At 30.0% G+C, this 23,345-nt stretch overlaps 1 long non-coding RNA gene across 1 annotated transcript in view; it reads left to right on the top strand.

Annotated features, from left to right (window-relative positions):
* LOC122272915 (uncharacterized) overlaps positions 1-23,345 on the top strand; it is a 49,386-nt gene that overhangs the window by 24,349 nt on the left and 1,692 nt on the right. The window contains exons 11-12 of the long non-coding RNA XR_011638241.1: positions 3,260-3,339; positions 11,975-12,057. This is a non-coding gene — a long non-coding RNA (uncharacterized lncRNA). The remainder of the gene's footprint in view (positions 1-3,259; positions 3,340-11,974; positions 12,058-23,345) is intronic.

Genomic DNA, 23,345 nt, shown 5'->3' with positions numbered 1-23,345 from the left:
AAAACATTTAGGAGAAAAAAAGAGGATCAGAAATCCATATTACTGTACAAACTCTGCAAATTCCAGATATGCGAAAGTTTCGTGTACTCGAAAACTGTAAATCTCTATTTTTTTTTAATGTTACTCAATCTTCTGGAGAAAACAAAATACTGCGTTTTACAGGAAACAAATTATGGCGATTCAAGCAAAACAAACAATTCAAGCAAATATTTTAAAGATAAGGAGAGAAAAAACTATAATTGTTGTCCCCAAATATTAAGTGAATTAAAAGAATTGAAATTATTAAGTGGAGGGGAAAAAATAAGAAGAATATGCAAATACTTTACTTAATTTTCAACTATATTTATTAAAAGTTTTGAGCAAATTATCAGCCTTTCATGTTAGCTTACATAATAGACTAAAAAACACTGCAATTGAAAAAAAAGTTTACATTTATAGAAAAAATGAAATGACAAAATAAAAAAAACGCAAGAAATAGAAAAAAACATATATCAGAATCATCACTTATAGCAAAATAATAAAAATACCGAGGAATAAAACAAAAACTATAAATGTAGGTCTAAAAACGATACTAACAGTGTTTCTGACAATTATGAATGAAGCAAAAGAGGAAAATAGATCGTTTTGATTTGAAAAGCAAAATTTTATTTCTACATATTATCCAGGAAAAAAAGGAGATAAAAAAATTAAATCATCAGTAATGCTCTTAAAAAATAACGCGTCGTAATAAAAACGTCGATAGAAACAAAAAATTTCAAACAAAGAATAGCAAAAAAAAAAAACAGTTCTAAAATCTCAATTTTTCAGATTGCGGGAAAAACTACCACGTCTTTGTATAAACAAAGATTAAGAACAAATTATAGAAAAAGAAAAAATGGAGAAAAAAAATAATTCTTAATTCTTAAAGCAAAACTTAAAAGCCGAAAATTTTAGAGCGAAGCGACGATAGAAAAGTCTATCAAAAAAACACATAAAAAAGCACCTGAATAAAATTGTCATTAAAAACAATAATTTAGAATTCAATTCTAATAAAAAAAAATTATTTTTAACACTGTAAATATCTTTTTTTCATTTTGCTGCAAGTGGAAAAGATAAAAAAAGTTTTATTCGTCATTAAAATCTTATTTAGTCATCTTGTAACGTCTGCGAATGAAAGAATGCATACCATACCGGGATGGCCCAGTTGATAGAGCGTTGGGCCCATGTCGAAGTGGTCGTGAGTTCGATCCCCTACTGTCAACGGCTCTCCCCGTGCAGTAAATGGTGACTGATAGTGCACGTTAAATCTGACAGGTCACAAAATCCTCCATGTTTCCTTAGGAAATCATACTTCCAAGGAAACTGAATGGGAAATTGATCGTTCTCTGGTGCAGGTCAAAATTATGATCTGTGGATGTATGAATGGATCCACCCTTCAAACGGGCTGCGACGTGTGAGTCTGAAGTAGCCTTCTTGGCCACAGATGGAACTACTTTGCTTCACCCAACGAGCTTGCTGGTATAGGCAAGTTACATAAGAAACAACAACGAGAATGCGTGCAATGAAAGTTTCAGTGAAAATAGCATCTTTCTTGCGTAATACAAGAAGTCTTTATTATAGTACTTTATTTGTGAAAACCTTTAGCGTGGCGGACAGCTGGCCGCCTTAATCGGCTAGTCCTAAATAAATGATAGCTAACTTTTGTCCAAAAAAATTATGAATTTTGCTTAAAAATATTAGTTTATTCCCATGCTGCACAATCCATCCAGCAGACGTCTAGAATTCTTCCACATTATCCATAAGACATCGTGGACCAAACATCGACGTCTACTAGACGTTTTCTAATAACTTATTTATATGTAATCCACAATGACTTAAGTATAGACGTCTTATAGATAACTATGATTGACGTAATATGGCTAATACAAACGGTGGGCTTTAGCAGACGTCTACGAAACAACCATCAAGAAACGTATCTTAGAAGGTTTCTCGTAGTCGAAATTTAGACGTAGGATTGAACCGAAATTAATAGCTTGATGAATGAACACATTTAATTACAACTATTTACATTTATTTATAATTTATACACAATGTGTTTCAGTTAAATTTGGCATCAAATATTTATGATGCGTACTGCAAAAAAAACAATATAAAGAAAAGCAATTCCAAAATTAAGGATGAAAATTAATGTTGCTAATTACAATTTAAAAGCTGAAAAATTTAATATTGCTTTTAAATATTGGTCAATATTAAGACAGTATAAGCCCGCGGATAACCTGCTGAAAAATATGGTGGCCACAACAGATTTTTGTAAACATTTGATAAATTAAAGCAAAGGATTACAAAATACAGTCGTACTTTCTGATGAGCTTACATATCTGCACATCTGCAACTATAAATAAATAAATCAAGGCTTGTGTGCGCATTTCAAAAGAACTCCTATTGGCCATTAAAGGACAAGGAGCTAGAGATGGAATCCAACCCACTATCAAAAAAATCAGATGTTACAAAATAAGGAAGCACAGACTCAAAGATTATGGCTAGATTCGAACCCACTGATTCGAATTCCACTCGGTCAATCATTTTTTCGAGTAATAATTTTTTCAAGCAATCATTTTTTAAGTAAACATCTTTTAAGTAACCATTTTTTGAGTAAACATTTTGAGTAAACATTTTGCTTAATAATTTTTTACGTAATCACTTTCTTTTCTTGCGTTCATGCATTCTTCTGCTATCTTGCGTTTTTGCGTTCGAGCATCGACCAAGACTAGGTTACAACGAAAATTTAAAAAAAAAAAAAATTTAAATGTCTGAATTTTTTTACCAAAACAAAACAAAAAAAAATCGTTAATCTTTCCACCCAAAAAATATGACCAAAAGGAGTTTTAACTTATTTTGAACTAGAAAACACGATTAATTTTTTACTCTAAACAATAGCCTTTTTTTTAATAGTTATACCATCCGCTAAAAAAATATGGAAATAGTATTTAATTTTATTTTTAACCAAGAAACTACGAATTAGAATTTTCCCTATAAACGTTAAAATTTTGTAGAAAATCGTTAACCAACCAAATGTTTTGTTAACCCATCAGACAAAAATCAATGTATTGAGAATTTAATCCATCTCTTTCGAGTTACCCTTTTTCTAACTGTTCTTGCGAGTTTTCGAACTTGTGAGCTTTGAAATACTTATTATATGTTGTATATTGTAATACTTATCATATACTATAGATTATTATATATTATATTTGATTTCTAATTGTTTTCCTTGCAATTTTAGGTTTACTTCTGTAAGAGAGAAGAGAAAAATCCTGTAATGGCAACTAAAATGCGACTATTTGGTATTAAGTTCGATGCGAGGTAACTATGTCTACTATGTTAACAAAAAATAGCTATAAATTACAATTAACAGAAAAAGGACAACTTTAAAAGAAATATTAATTTAAAGAAATTACTATTGCCAAACTAGTAAGTTGCGACATAATACCTAATAAACAAATTTGTATAAAATATCAGATTTAAAAAAAATAAAAATCATATGAAATGGCTGAGAAGCAATGGATAAATTCATAAAAAAATGCACGGAAACAGATGTGAATTTGTATTAAAAGCTTCGTGAGCAATATCAAAAAAGTGATAATTCAGTTTTTCAATCGCGTGTCGAAATATCATATATCAGAATCTTATATTTAAAAAAACCGAAACAGAACTAAACAATGATCAGTAAACAACGTCGATTCATTAGTGAATGCCGCAAATAAAATACCCCAGAATGTGCTTGCTCTATAATTCGAAATTCAGGTGTCTTAATCTCGTACAAAAAAAAGTGAAAAACTAAGAAGAAATGATCAGAAATCGACATGAATTCAAAATGGAATAGTCGCTAGATTAAGCATGTTAAAATGGGATTATTTTATAACTCGGAATTCGAGTATCGTATTACGTTGAAAATAGTGGAATTTCAAAAAACATGGTCGGAAAAAAAAATTAGATAAAAACAACGTAGGTTTACGATCGAAACTTGATTTTCACACGTCAGTATGTGATCACTCAAATTCGAAATTTGCGTTTCGTAATAATATATCACATCGAAATATCGGAAATTAAACTAAATATTGCAGAACAACTAAGGAAATTGGAAAACGTCGTTGATGGAATAACTATATTTAGGGTAAAAAAAAGGAATTACTTGAAAGGGACATTTTGACCTTGAACCGATTTTTGGTAATGGCCAAAAATAGGTACAAAAAAAATTGTGGTTTTGCAATGAAACTGTCTCGTATAAGAAAGTGATAAATCAAATTCCAAATTTGCGTATCATTACATCATATTCAAAATGTTGAAATTTCATAAACAAAATTGAAAAAGCGATCGAAAATCCGCATGGATTTCTTGATAGACTGTGTGAATACAGATTTTTGTTTTTAATATTGTGTATAAATACTATCAGGGCCGGATTAACCTATAGGCACACAAGCATGTGCCTAGGGCCTTCGAAATTCAGGGGCCTACGAAAAACTTGGGAGAAAAATTATTGTTGACAAAAATAATTTATCTTTAGAAACAACAAGTGTATTTTGCACAAAATTATGAAGATACAAATAAAAATATAATATTTTTCGGTAATAAATTATTTTGCAGAATCTTATGATCTAATATATTACTTTTTTGCGATTTTTGGATTCAACGAAATCTTGTATTATGCTGTCGAATTCCAAACTATGCAAAATGTCGTATTCAATAGACTTAAGTGCGAGCGATGCCAAACGATCTTGATTCATTGTTGAACGCAAATAGTTTTTTTTATCAATTTTAATCTGGAGAAAGATCTTTCTCCTTCTGCATTTGATCCAAGAATCGACAAATATATTCTTAATGCAATGTGAACGTTAGGAAAAGTATTCACAAGTTTATCTTTAATTTGAGCCTTCATCATTTCTTGTGCAGCAACATTTCTTGTCATACAAATTTGAAAATAGTAAAAATCCATCTACAAAGTTTTCCTCTAAATCGGATGAGTAAATTTTCACCAAATTTTGCGCTTTTAGTTTAATCTCAGATTCTGACAAATTTTTGAGAACAAGAAAACCGAAATTATCGTACAAATCACTGTAGGCTTTACGCCTTTTAGCCATTTCTGAAATTAATACATCTAAAATGGCGTAATACGTTCCTGACAAAAAAATTTGTCTTGGATTCGAGTTTGAAATTACTTCTTGTTCTTCTGTTTCGTCGAAAAATCGTGTTCTCTTTATTTTATATTCAGTATTCGGCAAAAGAACTTGTGCTTTCGATTTTAATTCGTCGAACGATTTTTCGGTGTACATGTTTTGAAAATGTTGCAATAAACTATAGTACAATTTGACTATTGTGCACAATTCTATCCCTGGTTCCTGGAGAGCTAAAGTGATCATATTAACTTGTTTTAAAGCATGCTACCAAATTACGGTCATAAACGCAGTTTCAAAATTACTTAATTAAACGATCAATTTTCTTGCCTCATGTTTAGCATCTTCCTTTTCAATATCACTTTTGCAAATAGTTATCGATCGAACTAATCATAATGGTATTATCGATATCAACTGCAATATCGGCAGTATGTCGGTATTGCAGATAAAGTTCGATAAACAAATTTGTAAGTTAAAATCCATATTAATAAAAATGTAAAAAAAAATATGCAAGAAAATTTTATCATATATTTTGAAAAGAGAGGAGGAGTGGGGGAAGGAGAGGAGGGCCTAAAAAGGGCTATGCCTAGGGCCCACGAAAGGTATAATCCGGCTCTGTATACTATATATACAATGTGAGGGTACGTTAGAGGGCAATAGCAAAAAAATGTGCAAGTCAAAAACGCCATACAATCCATTGTCGTAAATCGCTTGATCACGAAATCCACGAGACGATTGGAAACTTGATAGTCAGACGGAGTTAGAGGCAAATCTCGTACTGGCGCCTTTCCTTAAATATTTATATTATCTTTCTCTTTTTTACACTATATGAAATAATTTAGCTAATTTTGGATACATAAATCGCAGGTTTAATTTTTTCCTTCAAATTAAAGCCCATTGTTGAAAATAGTTAACAAATCAAAACACATTTTGACTAATTTTGAAGTTGGCAACCAAAAGTTTCAGACATTAGCCCAGTAGGGGAAATCCTTAGACAAAGAAAAATTTTTGTGAACTAAACACACCAAAATATTTCACATCGCGTCAAATTTTATGATCCATTGTAGTTCTTTAACCCCACTTGCCAAAAAGAACTTCTGTCTAAACAAGTTTTAACTATAATATTATCTGGAAAACAAGATATTTAAATTTGCTTTAAAGCGTTTTCCAAATTAACACTAAACATACCTTAACCGGTCAAATAACCGTTTAAGAACTTTTGCATCGCTTATCATCTTATCGTTTTTGCACATTTGACTTTTTCTAACAATTATACACAGTTAATAATCTATTGTTATAATTTTTTTTATATTTTGTTTGTTTCGAATAATACTTGTTGTATACCTATTTCTACCACAACCGGTCACTTGACCGGGAGAACAAATTATTGCTTTATAAGATTATCGGATCAGAAATTATGATGCAATGCGTGTTCAACGAATTGCATTCGATGAGTTGCACAGTTCTGCAAAGACTGTTGCGTAGTTAGTTCAATCAGAATGAGTGTGAATTCAAATTTCTAGAAAGTACCTAAAAATTTAGAAACCACTTAATAGAGTTCTCCTCAATTTTAACCAAATGTAGGGAATATCTAGCCTATTGAAAATCGTCACAAGTTCGATCACTGATAAAAAGTTTTTGGCTGAAGTAAGACAACAAGAAATAACAAAAGAACATGCTACACATATCAACATCTGTAAGACTACCTAACAACAAAATAAATTCTGTACTGTCATCTAGATTAGCTTGTCTTATATGCACAGTCAGGGGTCTGTCCAGACATTTTGTGAAAGGTCCGTTTTTCGTGAAATTGTGAAAAAATGACTCGCATTCTTTCAACCAGGGTCCGTATCTATGAATTTGTGCAAATAGGGTCTGGTTATTGCAAAAAACTTTTTCAAGGAGTTTTTAAATTGTAAATAGATACAAGATTATGCTCGACACTGTAAAATTATAATAAAAAAATTAAATTTTCAAAAATAAACAGCAATTGCTGCTTCTAAATTAGAGATGCAACATACAAATATTTGGTATTTAGCCTATACAGCTGAACGCAGAATATTCATTTCGGACGAATAATAGAAGAATCGTCTGCGGAAGACTTAACTTAATTCGTTTACATCCATCTTTCTTGTTTTCTGCCCTGGGAAAGGTTTATTTGATTAACAAAACAATAATGAAGATAAAAAAATTTGTGAAAGGTCCGATTAAAAGAAAAATCATTTTGAGAAGGGTCCGTTTTTAAATTAAAATATTTTGTGAATGTTCCGTTTTTATGAAAAGATATTTTGTGAAGGGTCCGTTAATGGACCCAAATTTCTTCTAAACAGACCCCTGACAGAGCGCACGAAAAACGAACCATTTTCAATAACGTTCGATGTAATGATCTTATTTTTACGTAAAACGACTCTATCTAAATGGTTTGAGAGGGGAATTTATTTTTAAAATTTATTCGTTTTCTCAAGAACTATTCGTACAATTTCGCTGTTTTTCGGTATTTTTTCAGTTGGTTATTTAAAATTAAATTCTTTAAAAAGATGTAAAAAATTTGGAAAGCATACATTTTAAAATTTTTTTTGTCTATTATGAAATAAAATAGTTAAAAATAATAAATACTTACTAAAAGCTATTTTTTNTTAAGAACTTTTGCATCGCTTATCATCTTATAGTTTTTGCACATTTGACTTTTTCTAACAATTATATGCAGTTAATAATCTATTATTATAATTTTTTTTATATTTTGTTTGTTTCGAATAAGACTTGTGGTATACCTATTTCTACCACAACCGGTCACTTGACCGGGAGAACAAATTATTGCTTTATGAGGTTATCGGATCAGAAATTATGATGTAATGCGTGTTCAACGTATTGCATTCGATTAGTTGCATTCGATTTCAATCAGAATGACTGCCAATTCAAATTTCAAGAAAGTACCTAAAAATTTAGAAACCACTTATTAGAGTTCGCCTCAATTTTAACCTAATGTAAGGAATATCTAGTCCATTGAAAATCGTCGTAAGTTCGTTCACTGATAAAAAGTTTTTGGCTGAAATAAGAAAACAGTAAACAAGAAATAACAAAAGAACATGCTACACTTATCAACATCTGTAAGACTACCTGACAACAAAATAAAATCTGCACTATCATCTAGATTAGCTTGCCTTATATGTACAGTGCACACAAAAAACTAACCATTTTGAATAACTTTTGATGTAATGATCTTATTTTTACGTACAACGACTCTATCTAAATGGTTTGAGAGAAGAATTTATTTTTAAAATTTATTCGTTTTTTCAGGTACAATTTCGCTGTTTTTAAGTATTTTTTCAGTTGGTTATTTAAAATTAAATTCTTTAAAAAGATGTGAAAAGTTTGGAAAGCATATATTTTAAAAAAATTTTTGTCTATTATGAAATAAAATAGTTAAAAATAATAAATATTTACTAAGAGCTATTTTTCGTATTGTATTATCTTTTGATAAACGAATTTTATAATTGCGTTTAAAACTTTTCAATTCGCTTAAAAAGTTTTCGCGAAATGGCAAACTACGCAAAAAAGTCTGAATAACATTAAAGTCTCCAAACTTTGGACAGCTCTCCTGACAAAACTATTGGAACCATATTACCCAGATTGAAATTGCGACTACCACCTATATTTTGTGGATCAGAAATCCAAATCCCCCGAAAAAAATTTAAGTTTATTCAGGGAAAGTACGATTTGTGCCTGCTTTCGTAGCTTAAAATATTGTCTGCATTAATTAATTAGCATATTAGTATTTACTCCCTCGAACCATTAAGATTAAGTACTAGAACGTGAAGATCCCATCATCAGATTAAAAGTTATTCAAATTAGTTCGGTTCTTTTTTTCGCACTGTAAATTGATGAACCGTTTATTTTAATGGAAGAAAAGATATTTTCTTACTAATTTTTGATATACTACAATTGAAATAAAAAAGCAATTTTAAATTCATTTTTAAAATAAAAGTATTAAACGCTTCACAAAATTGCACGTATTCGAAATTTTTTTTTAATTTATCATTTTTTGACAAAAATGCGCTGTCGATAAAGTCATGAAAAGTTGAAATTGTTAACAGAAAAAATTCGAGAAAAACTCTTTAGAATGACAAACTGACTCATGTAAACATGAAAAAACGTTGCGTAATTATTCCTCATGTTTGATAAGCCTATTTGTTTCATTCAAAAATATTTTGGACCTGGTTGTAAATGAAACTCTCCAACAAAATTCGTCTCGTAAAAGTCGTNAACAAATATGCGCTGTCGATAAAGTCATGAAAAGTTGAAATTGTTAACAGAAAAAATTCGAGAAAAACTCTTTAGAATGACAAACTGACTCATGTAAACATGAAAAAACGTTGCGTAATTATTTCTCATGTTTGATAAGCCTATTTTTTTCATTCAAAAATATTTTGGACATAGTTGAAAATGAAACTCTCCAACAAAATTCGTCTCGTAAAAGTCGTGAAGTAGTGACTATATTTCAAAAATAGTTCGTAGTCACTGCGTTTAAAAAAGTAATTGTAGTTAATTACATTTGTACACAAAAAACAGTAGTCATAGTTGTAGTTAACTAAATAACAATGCAGTTTTTCAGATTACCGCCCACGCCTCAAAAAGGTTCTGTCTGAACAAGTTTCAACCAATTTATAATCTAAAAAGAAAATTTTATTTAACCGCCTTATAATTTTGCCCTTTAAAATAAAATTTCTGGTCGCTGCTTACAACTGGTACGAACCAAAAGGATCAAGTACAGGACTGTGTACCAGCCTTATTAATTAAAATCCTTATGTTAGAACAACAAAATGTTTCGCTAGATATGGTGGGAAAAGAAAGTTTTAACTCATTTTTAAGCAAAACAACCACATGCGTATGGTTCTAGTCAAAAATTACCATTAGTAGAGAATCTGTTTGCCAAATATTTTTATCTCAAAAGCAAAACAATTGTTGCGACCGAAACATTTTGTATCCAACTTCTGATAAATTAATTATGATAATTCAGAATTTTGATTTGAAGGAAAATTTAAAACTATTTCACGGTATATTAGCTCATCGAAGAAAATTTTTATTTTGCTCAATTTTTCATCAGTTTACCTTCAGAAGTAAATAACATTTGTAAGAATTTTTAACCGAATTNTGTAATTTTGAACCCGATTCAGAAGACAAGGGAATTCCTGGATCAAGTACTGTGAGAAATATGCCTTCTTGGAGGATTTTTTTATGGAACTAACCCGCATTTGCGTTACATGGAGAGGAAGACCACGAGAACCTCCCACGGTTAGCCTGACGGCAAAGGGACTCCAACCCATGATCCGTCTACCACTTAGGACATTTCACGTCAGCACTGTTGTCTGTGCAAGCAAGATGCGAATTCGTTCCGACCAGCCATCGCTGGATTCGAACCCGATTCACCTCATTTGGAGGCGAACTCTATCCGAGCCATCGAACTCTAAGAGAACATATAAAAAAAATCGTCTTTCGGCATCCGGAAATCTATCTTACAGCAAAAGAAAATCCACATAAACCTGTATATCAGCTTTTTTTTACATGCCTACCTTTAACCCTTTCTCTGTTAGTATCGCATCTCATACGTTCGGCCTTTTTGTGGCCGTATGGTAGGCTTCTCAAGCCATGTGAGGAATAAAAAGAATTGAATCATTGAAATGGAATCCGTCGCTACCTACTCAATTCTTTAAATCCTGTGATTACTTTTGTATTTCTGAATATTGCTAAGAGATGGCGCAACTACTCCCACTTTCTTCACGATTTCCGCAATGAGATTTTCCACCTTGAATTGAAATCAAAATCATTTTGTACTTTTTGCAATTTAGCTTTCATTAGTGCTACCGTTGTATGTCAAAATAGTTATGATGTATTCGGAGTGTGAATCTGAGGACAGTGAATTTATTATATCTCTGTCGGAAGATGATAGTTCTGAAAAAAGTATTTACAAAAATGTTTTTTACCTAAGTTTAATAACTATTTCCTGAAGATCTTACACACTTTAAAGCAATAGAGTTAATAAATATGTTATCACATTGAATTTTTCATAAAGATAAAACAGGGAAAAGTGGAGATCAGTGGTCGGGACGTAAGATATTACGCCAACAATGCGTCATGTTAAAAACTGCTTGAGAACAAATATTTTGCATTTTTGAAGTTAGAGTAGAACATATATTAATTTTCAGCAGTAAAGAAATGTTTTTTTTTAGGTCTGAAATTTGAAAAAAATCAGACAACCAACCACATGCATACAGCGTAAGGGAAAGATAAACCGAGAAGCTATGCTTATGTTTAATGATAATTTATTTTAAATGATTAGTCTGTCTTAAAATATAAAAAAATAATTAAGCAAGGAAATCACAGTCCGATTTTTTAGAACACATGAAATACTTACTTAAACCATCTCTTATACAATCGTTCTATTGAAAGAACTCCCCTCGCCATTCGTCTGGAGCAGAGACGGTGACGAACTACTTCAAGTTGGAGTGTTGGGTCAATATTTAAGATAGGTTTGGTGAGAGAAAGGAAATCAGGGAAGAAAAGCACCCTCTTGCGATAAACTTTTTCTGCTATTTTTCTGGTTTCCATAGCAGTAGATGGCTTTAAACCCTAGGGTGATTTTTTAAATAGACAAACTATAAGTTACTGTCTCGTTCCTCCCTGTTCCCGTAATCTTTTGCGCTGTCCACACTTTCGTTTTGTAAAATATAAGTGTCACTATTTTTTGAATAAATTTTTATTGTAATTTATCATTTGAAATGTCGATTACCACGTTTGTTCTCTTATTATTTTCTTTGCAATTTTTACAGAACAAGATGTGGCCTTCTTTCCTGATAGAGTTGAGTCCTGATGACGTTGATTCAGGTGCATAATGAGATACACCTGAATTCAGGTACGAATTTCATTCTCGTGTTCCATTAATTAAAAGATCTCCCAGTGCCGACCAAAATATTTAGTTCAATTTTCACTCCTCAATAAAGAATAAAAAATAATTTAAGTTTTTATTCCAGTTACAGTAATACTATTTATGTTCGTTTTTTGAAGAAAAAAACTCTTAGTGTAACTTATTAATGTTGCTACTTGTCCTTTTTGCTGACTTTTTTTTTTCTCCTTCTCAAAACTGCAATTTCCAAACACAGGTTACATACTTTTTTTTAAAACTATTTGTCTTATGAACTTGAATTTTGATGCACACAAATCTTTTTCATTTTTATTAATTTAAGAAATGCTTTTTTGGTTTTAGGAAATAACAATGGTTATAGGAAGTAACATCATTAAGAAAATGGCGTTGCTTTTACGCCCTTTAGTGACCCTTTATAATTACAATTTTTCTGGCAATTTATAAAATTTATTAAACAGCAATAAAAATTATAGAAAATTGGTAACTTAAATTTGATCTCCAAAAAGTTTCGTTTGCTTGACCGCTAAAAAATGCCATACATAGGTTTTCGCTGATTTTTGACAAAAAGAAAAACTAAATGTTTGAATTTAACATCGAATTCAGATAATTGACATCCAATAAATGTTTCGTAATTTCTCCACAAAAAAAGGCATAATAATCTTCAAAATAAATTATAGTTAGTTTTCGACGAAAAAGAACAGACATTTAAATTTCGCCTCCAAATTTAAGCCAAGTTTACGAGATTGTTAATCCAAATAAAATATTCATTTGTCAAAAAAGTTTTGGATTAAATAAATTTTTAACTATATTTTGACTTACAAAATAATTCATTTTTACTTCCAAACAATAGCCCGTAGCTGTAAATTATTAGTACATATTAAACTGCCTAAAAAATTTTTGTTCCATCCGCAAAATAATATGGCGCAACAAGAGAGAACTATAAAACTTTTCGTCCTTGAAATAACAGTTTGAATTTTGCCTTTAACTGTTAGCCTATAGTAGTAAACCTTTATCCCACCAGAAATGGTTTCTTCAAACTGTTGGTCCATAGTTAGCATTTGTTAGCAGTGTAGCAATAAAAGTCTGCCTATTCCAAAAAAAAACTCTAAGCCGGGTTGATTTTATTAAGGAAACCGTATTTTATTTAAATAGCTTTTATTGATTGTATTTTTTACCTTATTGCAGAGAATATTGTGCTCCGGAAAAAATCCGGATTTCCCGTTTTTTCTCTAACCGCGATCCGGAAATCCAAGATCCAAAAGTTTGGAGAAATCAATCACATTTATGTATAAAAATTCTTGTATACAATTTCATTTAGAAATTTTGTGATTTGAATTTATGCTTGGCATATTTGTAAATATTTTTTCTGGTAGAATAGTAAACGCGATTAGCGATAAAAGTAAACCTATACATAATTATTGATTTAAATTATGCTGCATATTATTTATTTAGAAATTTCATGTTCTGAAAATATCAGTGATTTAAATTTATAAAACCAATAATTTTTTTGAAAAGCGGCATTAATGATTTTACTCAAGAAATTTTCAGGATTTTTGAGTTGGGCTCACAACTTTTTTGTCCATTGTGTATAGACACATTGTATTTAAATTTAATTTATTGATTATTTATAGTTTTCAATTAATAGTATTTTTTATGATGTAATAATGCATCAGACGTCTAATGCTGCTGCTCACAATAATACCTGTTAAAATAATGCAACAAACGTGACAGAAACAATCAGTATCTTATCTAGTACAAGTTGTATGATGATACAATGATTTAAAAGATATTTTCATGTCTTCAAGTTGCAGAAGTTAAAATCTTAGTTTTTTGAAGTAAAAATTCGTTTTTAGAAATAAGTGAATTACTTCAATTTTTATGAATTTATATACATCAAGTACAGTGTGCAAAAAAAAAAACCACTGTGCATAACTTTTTGTGCAATGATCGGATTTTCACATTCTAAGACTCAAACTAAATGTTTCCGAGAGATGACTTCAAACGTAGTAATTTGTGTGAACGATATTTTAAGTTACGAAATCATAAACAAATACGTACTTTCTCTGAATAAACATAACCTTTTTCTTTTAACAGATTTTAATTTCTGACCCTCAATATAGAGGGGGTTGCCGCAATCTTTCCCAATATAAAAATAGATTATNTTTCGGGATTTTATGAACTGAAAAATGACAGTTTTCGTGAGAATGACCCATATATATGTATGTTGTTTTTTACAGCTTTGTTTTTTCAAAATTCTGATATGACTGCGTCTGCAATGTAAAAAGATCCTGATCAAATTAAGGTAGAAAGTTCCAGAACTCAGAGTGTCAATACTTTTTACAGTAAAATCCATTTTTACCGTGAAATATTTACGAAATAAAAAATGTGCTATTTTTGCACTAATATTAAATATAAAATCACCAAAATCACTGTAAGTAAATAAATATTACAATAAAAATTGTGTTATAAAATTTTACTGTTAAAAAGGATTTTACGAATGCTACAATTGAGATGGTAGTACTTTTTATTGTAATTTTATCCGTAATTTTTTACAGTGTGATTGTAAAGCATCTGCAGCCATTCCATAATCCTTCATTTTTACCAATCCATGGACAAACGACATAGAGTAGACAAAATATTTGTACTTCATCAGTTTTCTATAGATAAATTGAAATTTGCAGTTTTTATCAGCACATCATTGGGAAAAATATGATATAATTTTATATGAATGTATACGGAAATAAAATTTGAAAATAACATTTAGTAATTTATTAATTTATTATCTTCCCCTTAATGTTCCTTTTTCATTTATTTATTTTTTCCTTCCGATTAAATTATCTCTGGCCTAATCTGACTAAAAATGAAAATGCATTAAATTATAATAATACTTAAACGAAGTAAGATGCCAAGGTAATATATAAATGTAACCATAATTTAATTTACTTATCTTTATATAAAACTGCTGTTTCAAGTAAAAGCATTGCAATCATTTTTGTAGCTATTTTATATTTTTATAATCTTTATTTACCATTTTTAGTTTCTTATTTTTCTTTCTCCATATTCAGGAAAATTTAAGTACACAGACTTGTGTGAGAATAAATTCCCCATAAAATATTGAAATTAAGAATCCTTTCTTCGAATAAAACTCTGAACACCTAATTCTTAGATATCATTTTATTTATTTTTATTTTATTTATTTATTAAAAATTTCAAAAGTATTACAGATTGTGTTTTTTTTTTATGCATGGTAAGTTGAAACATAGTATTACATTTAATTTAATTTTTCTGATATAAGTAAATCTTGTAGCTAATTTAATTTTTCTGATATATGTAATTTATAGAGAAATCATACTCTGCGAAAAGTATTAGAAAATGTTACTATTCTTTTTTTAATTTATCCCTCATACACACTATTTAGCTTATATAAAAACAGCATCTTTAAGAAATATTGTTTTTAAAACAAAACACGCATGAAAATTTAGTTATTAAAACACGAGAAAATTTAACTTACACTGTATATTTTGATTTGTTACTATATACAGTGGCGCTCACGTACTTAAGTACATGTCTTTATGAAAAGTAAAATCCAAAATTTAATGTTTACGCATAAGTTTATAGAATTGATAATTATGTATTGGAACAAATAACTTATTTTTAACATATTTGCACAATGAAAATCATTTATCTAACTGTTATACTTAAATTATGCAACATTTTAGAAAAAATATGCATTCCGCATACTTAACGACAACAAAATTAATATTTCTTAATCGTTAATAAAATTAATAACAATGTAAAAAATGTAACAAAAAATAAAGATTTGGAGCTAGTATTTAGTCTGTAAGCCTTTTGCGGCAATTACTGCTTCACATCTACGAGGCATCGAATCTACTAATCTTTGACATCGCTCAGGTGGTATAGCTGCCCAGCCTTCCTGAACACATTTCCATAAATCACCTACATTTATTGGTTTTTGCAGTTTCACATATTTATCCACATCTATCCACAGCATTTCAATCGGGTTGAGATCTGGTGATTGGGAAGGCCACTGCAAAACCTCAATTTTCTTGCTTGACAAGAAGGCCTTCGGAGTTTTGCTCGTGTGCTTTGGATAATTATCGGCTTGCATGATTGGTTTTCTGGAGCGAAGTTTCCTGTAATAAGGCAGAAAAACAGTCTTGATAATGTCCACATACACATGCTGATCCATGATGCCTTCGATTTTGTGAATTGGACCACATCCTGAACGTGTCATGGCACCCCACACCATCACCGAGCCGCCTGCAACGTTTACAGTTGATTTTGTACACCGTACATTAAATTCTTCTCCGACTCGACGCCTCACATAACTTTTGCCATCTGAGCCCATTCTGTTGAACTTCGATTCGTCTGTAAATATAACTCCATTCCAGTCAGCTGATGTCCAGTTTCGGTGTCATTTTGCAAAAGCTAATCGAGCTGCTATATTCGTCTTTGACATCAACGGTTTTTTCCTACATACGCAACCCATAAGCCGAAACACATTTAAACGCCGTTTGATGGTATTATTGCTTACGTGCTTGTCTGTTAATTCAGCGAATTGTTTTCTGATGTTCATGGTTTTGTGACGATCTGCTTCAGAAATTCGATGAATAATTCGATCTTCTCGTTCGGTAGTTTTACGAGGACGTGGTATTCGGGAGCCTTTTTCAATACTTTTGGTCACTTGAATAGATTTAAATGCTTGGAAAACTGCAGTTTTTGATAATTTTACTGCCTACCAATTTCTCTAATGCTTAAACCTTCTTTTCTCAGAATATCTATTCGATATCTCTCTTCATTGCTAACATTTCCTCCTTTACTCATAATAATGTTGAAATTTGTACTAAAAAAAGGGAAAAAAATATTAATATAATGTTTTAAAGCATCAAACAAAGATAATGTAGTAAATCACACTTACATTGATCGATAAATTGATTGTTATCATTCAATAACTCATGATTAGACAAACTGTCCTTAAGTATAAGAAACTTAACAAAATACTATATTTTTTATATAAACTTTTATGAAACACTTGTGAACACGAATCAATTATTTGAGGATTGAAGTTCAACTAAGGTAGAATTCGTCATTATAGATATCCTGATCAAAACGTAATATCCATCCAATATAATGTCGCATTTATTTTGAAAACACAGTCCTTAAGTACGTGAGCGCCACTGTATAATGCGGCACTCTGAAGATGTAAAGAGTGAAGATTGTTCTGAATGCTTAAACACAAAAATTAAAGGCCAAGCTAATTATTTTTGCGACATAAGTTCTCGAAAACCAGGGCTTTCTATTGGAGACTGCTTTGAAAGATATCACACGATGGAGAAATATAAAATATATTTTTTTACACAAAATTAAAACATATTATTGTGTTACATATATCTAAAGTTTAAAAAAGAATTAAATAATTGTATTTTTCTTTCATAATCCTGCATATTATGTATTACTGTTCGCTCAACGAAAAGTAATTCCGACCAACATGACACCCATGTATGAACTTAATACGACCGCAAAGGGTTAAGGAAATTCTAGAGTTAGGAAAACAAAAATTTTGTGAGATGATTCTAGAAATAACACGGTTTTGAAATCTTTTTACATTTTTCTATTTCAAGTGTAAAATAAGGCAAATCGAGCATTTTCCTGATATAATTCTTTTTTATTGTTCTAAAGGAGTTTTTGACTTTAAGCAAATTTTTTCAGCATTAACTTTAATAAGAGGGTAATTTCAAAAAATTATGGGTCGAGAATAAGTTTGAATATCAAAATAAAATTGCATGTGCATAATTTTTCGTTCAATTAAAAAAATCAAAGGCAATTTGTTGTATTTTTTTGGTGGGCACACATATGCATTTACTTTTCATTACTCAAAAAATAAGAAACAATAAAAAAAGACAATTTATTTTTATTTTTGGAACAAAATATTAGGAGGACCTGAAAGTAATGTCGTTTTAGCGCATTAAATATTCGTTAGTCTCGAAAACAAATTAATTTTTTCAGATTTATTTCGATTCATTTTCGATCCGGCATTGAAATCGTTGTTGCTAACGATTGTGAATAAATCATTGATTAAAAATAAAATCTTGATGACAAATATCGAATGCACCAAAATGACATTATTTTCCGATCTCCCTAATAGTTTGCTTAATAAATAGTCAGCTGTTTAACATAGAATAATTTTGAGCAACAGAATATTTTTAATTTCTTAACAAGACTTAATTCCCAGCTAGCTAGCAATAATTCTAAGTTCTCTTTAATAAAAACTTGATAATAATTTAAAAATGAATTTTACCTTAAAGAAAACCTAAATTGGAAAAATAGATAAAAATTCTCAGTATATTAGTAAAAAAATAATATACGTGGTAGCGTAAAGAAAAAGATTTTGAGAAATGTTAAAATTAATGAAATAATTGATAAATAGTTCTAAGAGACACGCGCGGACAGGTATTTAAAAAATTTATTTTGAGATTAGGACGATATATAAGATCTTGAAAAATTCTGCAATACTTAAAAATGTTGACTAAGCATTCTTATTGATAGTTATAAAATATAGACTGAAGAAATTGATAATTATATTATTCCAAATCTATGCATATGTATGTATATTATTGAAATTGTATCAATTATTGAAAAAACAAACTAGAAAATAAAATTTAAAAAAAAAATCTGAATAATCACATTCTATCAGAAAAAAAGCTTTTACAAAACTCGGCAATCGTTGAATAAAATGTTTTTTTTTTTATTTAATAAAATGTTTTATTCAAATTTCTTTACTAAATTAGGAATTTTAGACGACTAGAAAAAAAACATCGTGTTTTATAATTTAAGAAAAAAAAATTAGCAGTCGGTTATTAGCGAAAAAAATGGGAATGAAATTTTATGCAATGCGCGCTTAACTTAAGTTTCTCGTAAATTATCTACATTTAAATATTAATCGCCCTCATTTAAATAATTCTTCATCTTCACTAAATTATTTTCTTAAAAAACAACTTTAATTTTTCTCGATTTCTACTAAAAACGGTTGCAACTTCAGATTTTGATATAGAAAAATACGATAAAATGTAGTTTTGTCTGAAATTGGTTTAACATATTTAATGATCTCTAAACCTACCGTTGAAAAAAAGCATTAGCAAGCGTTAACTAATCTTTAACTTAGAAATTTGAAAGGTAAGTAGAACACTGGCCCACCCAAGGGGGGTATGCGGAGATTAAAAGTTAAAATATTGCATTAAATATTTCTTGATAACAGCATAAATAGTAAGCTGAAGTAAGTGTTCGAATTTTAGAAAACATAATATTGAATTTTGGCTCAAAATGTTAGCATCTTGCAGAAATTTCGTTACTCTAATTTAGTCGGTTCCTTGTATTATTCATCCACTTTTCCTTCGAGGTTAATATATTCTTTATCTGTACTATGAATGATTTTTTATCGCCTTACGACATCATCGCTAACAAAGCCAATTATTTTTATTTTTTGAAATGCCGGATGCTATTTAGGCAAAGTATGAAATAATCGACCTGATGAGGTTATTATGTAAATGATGTGCATGTTACTGTGAATGACCGAAATCGGTGGTTGTTGACTTTCACCCATGAATGCTGGCAATCAAATTAGTCGCTTTGGTGAATATCCGAAATATTTATTACATCCGATTTGATATTAATTTATTCGTGGATATAATTACATTTATTCTATATTTTAATACTTACTGACGATAGATTAGAACAAACATCAGTGTTTGGAGTATCGGGCATATATATACCGATATATATGCGATATATACGATACCGGGCAATGACACTTGACCTTAAAAAAATATCATTGTAGGGTATACCGGGCAAATGTATACCGGGCAATGACACTTGACCTTAAAAAAATATCATTGTAGGATATACCGGGCAAATGTATACCGGGCAATGGCACTTAACTAGAACTAGTATGACAAGACTTTTGGTAAATGTCCGAAATATATACTAGGTCTAGTGCCAGTTTTGCTATAGCTTAAATATTTTTAAAAAAATTAAACAAAGCGTTTGAATCAATTTTAAACTGATAATGAAATTATTTCTTTAAAATTAAAAAAATAGTAATAAAAACTGCTCCAGATAAGAGGAATTGAAGTAGTTGCTTTATATAGCGCATGTGCGGGAAAAAAAATTATCCAGATTCATCTAAAAGTGGATGAATATCCCAAGACACCAATTTAGTCCTTCAAAAATTTTCGTTCGGAAAACCAATAAAAAGATAATACAAAGATATGCTTGAAGCAAAAATTTGAACTAATATTAGCCCACTCAAAATGATAAGCCATTAAAATTGATAACCCATTGCTTCATAGCTCACTTTTCTGATTACCCATTTACCATGAAACAGAAGCTTATTATAAGAAATCGTTAGCCCCTAAACGTTTCTTCTGGCCAACCTCTACAGAAAAAAAATTGACAGTGACAAATACTTATTAGATTTTAAACCACAAGTTTAAATTTATGCATCGAAGTTTAAAACCAATGCAGGAAACAGTTTACGTTAATCTAGGGATAAATATAAAAAATTTTCAATTCGCTATTTAATTTTAACCTCTAAAATCATTTGCAATGAAATGAATTTCGCAATAAAAAATTTATTAAGTTCATTACCAAAATTTAAAAAATTATAATGTGCAATAGGAATTTAAANCGATATTTTAATACTTACTGACGATAGATTAGAACAAACATCAGTGTTTGGAGTATCGGGCATATATATACCGGGCAATGGCACTTGACCTTAAAAAAACATCAGTGTAGGATATACCAGGCAAATGTATACCGGGCAATGGCACTTAACCAGAACTAGTATGACAAGACCTTTGGTAAATGTCCGAAATTTATACTAGGTCTAGTGCCACTTTTGCTATAGCTTAAATATTTAAAAAAAATTAAACAAAGCGTTTGAATCAATTTTAAACTGATAATGAAATTATTGCCTTAAAATTAAAAAAATAGTAATAAAAACTGCTCCAGATAAGAGTAATTGAAGTAGTTGCTTTATATAGCGCATGTGCGGAAAAAAAAATTATTCAGATGCATCTAAAAGTGGATGAATATCCCAAGACACCAATTTAGTCCTTCAAAAATTTTCGTTCGGAAAACTAATAAGAAGATAATACAAAGATATGTTTGAAACAAAAATTTGAACTAATATTAGCCCACTCGAAATGATAAACCATTAAAATTGATAACCCATTGCTTCATAGCTCACTCCTCTGATTACCCATTTACCATGAAACAGAAGCTTATTATAAGAAATCGTTAACCCCTAAACGTTTCTTCTGGCCAACCTCTACAGAAAAAAAATTGACAGTGACAAATATTTATTAGATTTTAAACCACAAGTTTAAACTTATGCATCGAAGTTTAAAACCAATGCAGGAAACAGTTTACGTTAATCTAGGGATAAATATAAAAAATTTTCAATTCGCTATTTAATTTTAACCTCTAAAATCATTTGCAATGAAATGAATTTCGCAATAAAAAATTTATTAAGTTCATTACCAAAATTTAAAAAATTATAATGTGCAATAGGAATTTAAAAAAAAAATTTTTTTTTTCGATATTTGAAAAAGTCAAAATTTTTATTTTATTACTAACTTGTTAGTTGAACTATGATGGAAACAAAAATATAATAACAAAAAGTATATAAATCATTTACAAGCAAGAAAATGTGTTTCACAGACACATTTCAAAGTCAATTTTTTATTAAATTCTCGCAATAATGTTGCATACACAAATTATAACATTGAAAAATTTACAGCGATGACACTTAGTTTAAATTTTAGCCAGTTATTCGATTGCTAGTTGTAAATCTAAAGTTGAAACTAGTTAATGATTTTTAAGATGTTCATCAGAAGGCAATGAATTGTACTTTTTTTTAACAATGTTTATTACAGATTAAAAATAGGTAGGTAACACATATTCATAAACTGAAATAACAAAGAATAAATATGTAATAAACGTTATAATAATTCTAATTTTTTAACGTTGTATAGTACTGTCCATCGCAATGTTGCTAACAGAATATCTATGCTTTATATCTATGCTTTGACCTAAAAACCAAGAAGTAGTACCAACCAAGTGGGAGTAGAAACCCTCTATCCCCTGAGGCACCTCTCATTGTCTAAATCTATTATAGAAAGGCCGGAATAGCTTGGTCAGTAGGGCGCTGGGCCCATGTCCAAGAGTTCGTGGGTTCGATCCCCGCCGGCCGAAGACTCCCCGTGTAGTAAATGGTGCCTGATGCAAGTTATATCTGTTGAGTCACAAAGTCCTCCATGTTCCCATAACAAATCAATACCTCTGGGGGTACTGATCCAGGAGTTCCCTTGTCTTCTGGATTGATTCAAAATTACAAGGCTACGGAGATATTGAACATTAGTAGTCGTAAACCCAAAAAAATTGAGTTGGCTGTTCAACGATGGATATATAAAAAAAAGTAGCAAGCTTCCAAAAAAAATGTGGCAAAATTTTTTCCACAGTTAATTTTTAAAGTCTGCAATAAAACGGGACCTATATTAATCGTTAGCTCACGTTATCCCACAAACAATTTTCGCGTGGTCATTGCTCAAACTAAAATAAATTGAGTTACCGAATTTTTCACTTAAATACCACAAGTTATAATTTTGTCTCCAAGCATCAGACCGTTATATAAAATGGTTTTTCCGCATGCCAAAAAAATATATTATGTCTAAAACAAGTTTAAACTTTTTAACAATAACTAAAAATTTTAAATTTGTATCCAAACTTATCCTATTATAAAAAAGTTTAGCCTGCGATATACAATCTTTTGAAAAATAATATTATGGCTACTTTTCCAATTTTTATAGATATTCAGTACCAATAGGTCACCAATATACGGTTGTGAATTTGAAATTGTCGGCAGTTAAAGGCTTTTAAGTTGTCCATCTGTCCGAGATAAACGATATTGGTTTTTCACAAAGTTTATTACTTATGAGCAATGGGAAACTAACACATATTCCTCGATTGAAAAAAACGAAGAAATATTTTGTAAAACCTTTTAAATTTTAATATTGGTATCAATTCGCTTTTTACTTTATTGTTTTGGCATGTCATTCGTGGCACGCATTGGTTACCTCTGCGTTTAAGTTTTTTGAAAGTATTGTCTCCCCATCGGGGGAAAAATATTGGCGAAACAATCTCATTTCTGACAATAAAAACCGATTGTTTTAAATTTGCCCCCGAATTTAAACGAGTTT

This window comes from Parasteatoda tepidariorum, chromosome X1 (genome assembly GCF_043381705.1).
Source record: "Parasteatoda tepidariorum isolate YZ-2023 chromosome X1, CAS_Ptep_4.0, whole genome shotgun sequence".
NCBI classification, from domain to species: Eukaryota; Metazoa; Arthropoda; class Arachnida; order Araneae; family Theridiidae; genus Parasteatoda; species Parasteatoda tepidariorum.
Note: the sequence above shows the minus strand (reverse complement) of the source record. Positions and strands in the feature narration are given on the sequence as shown.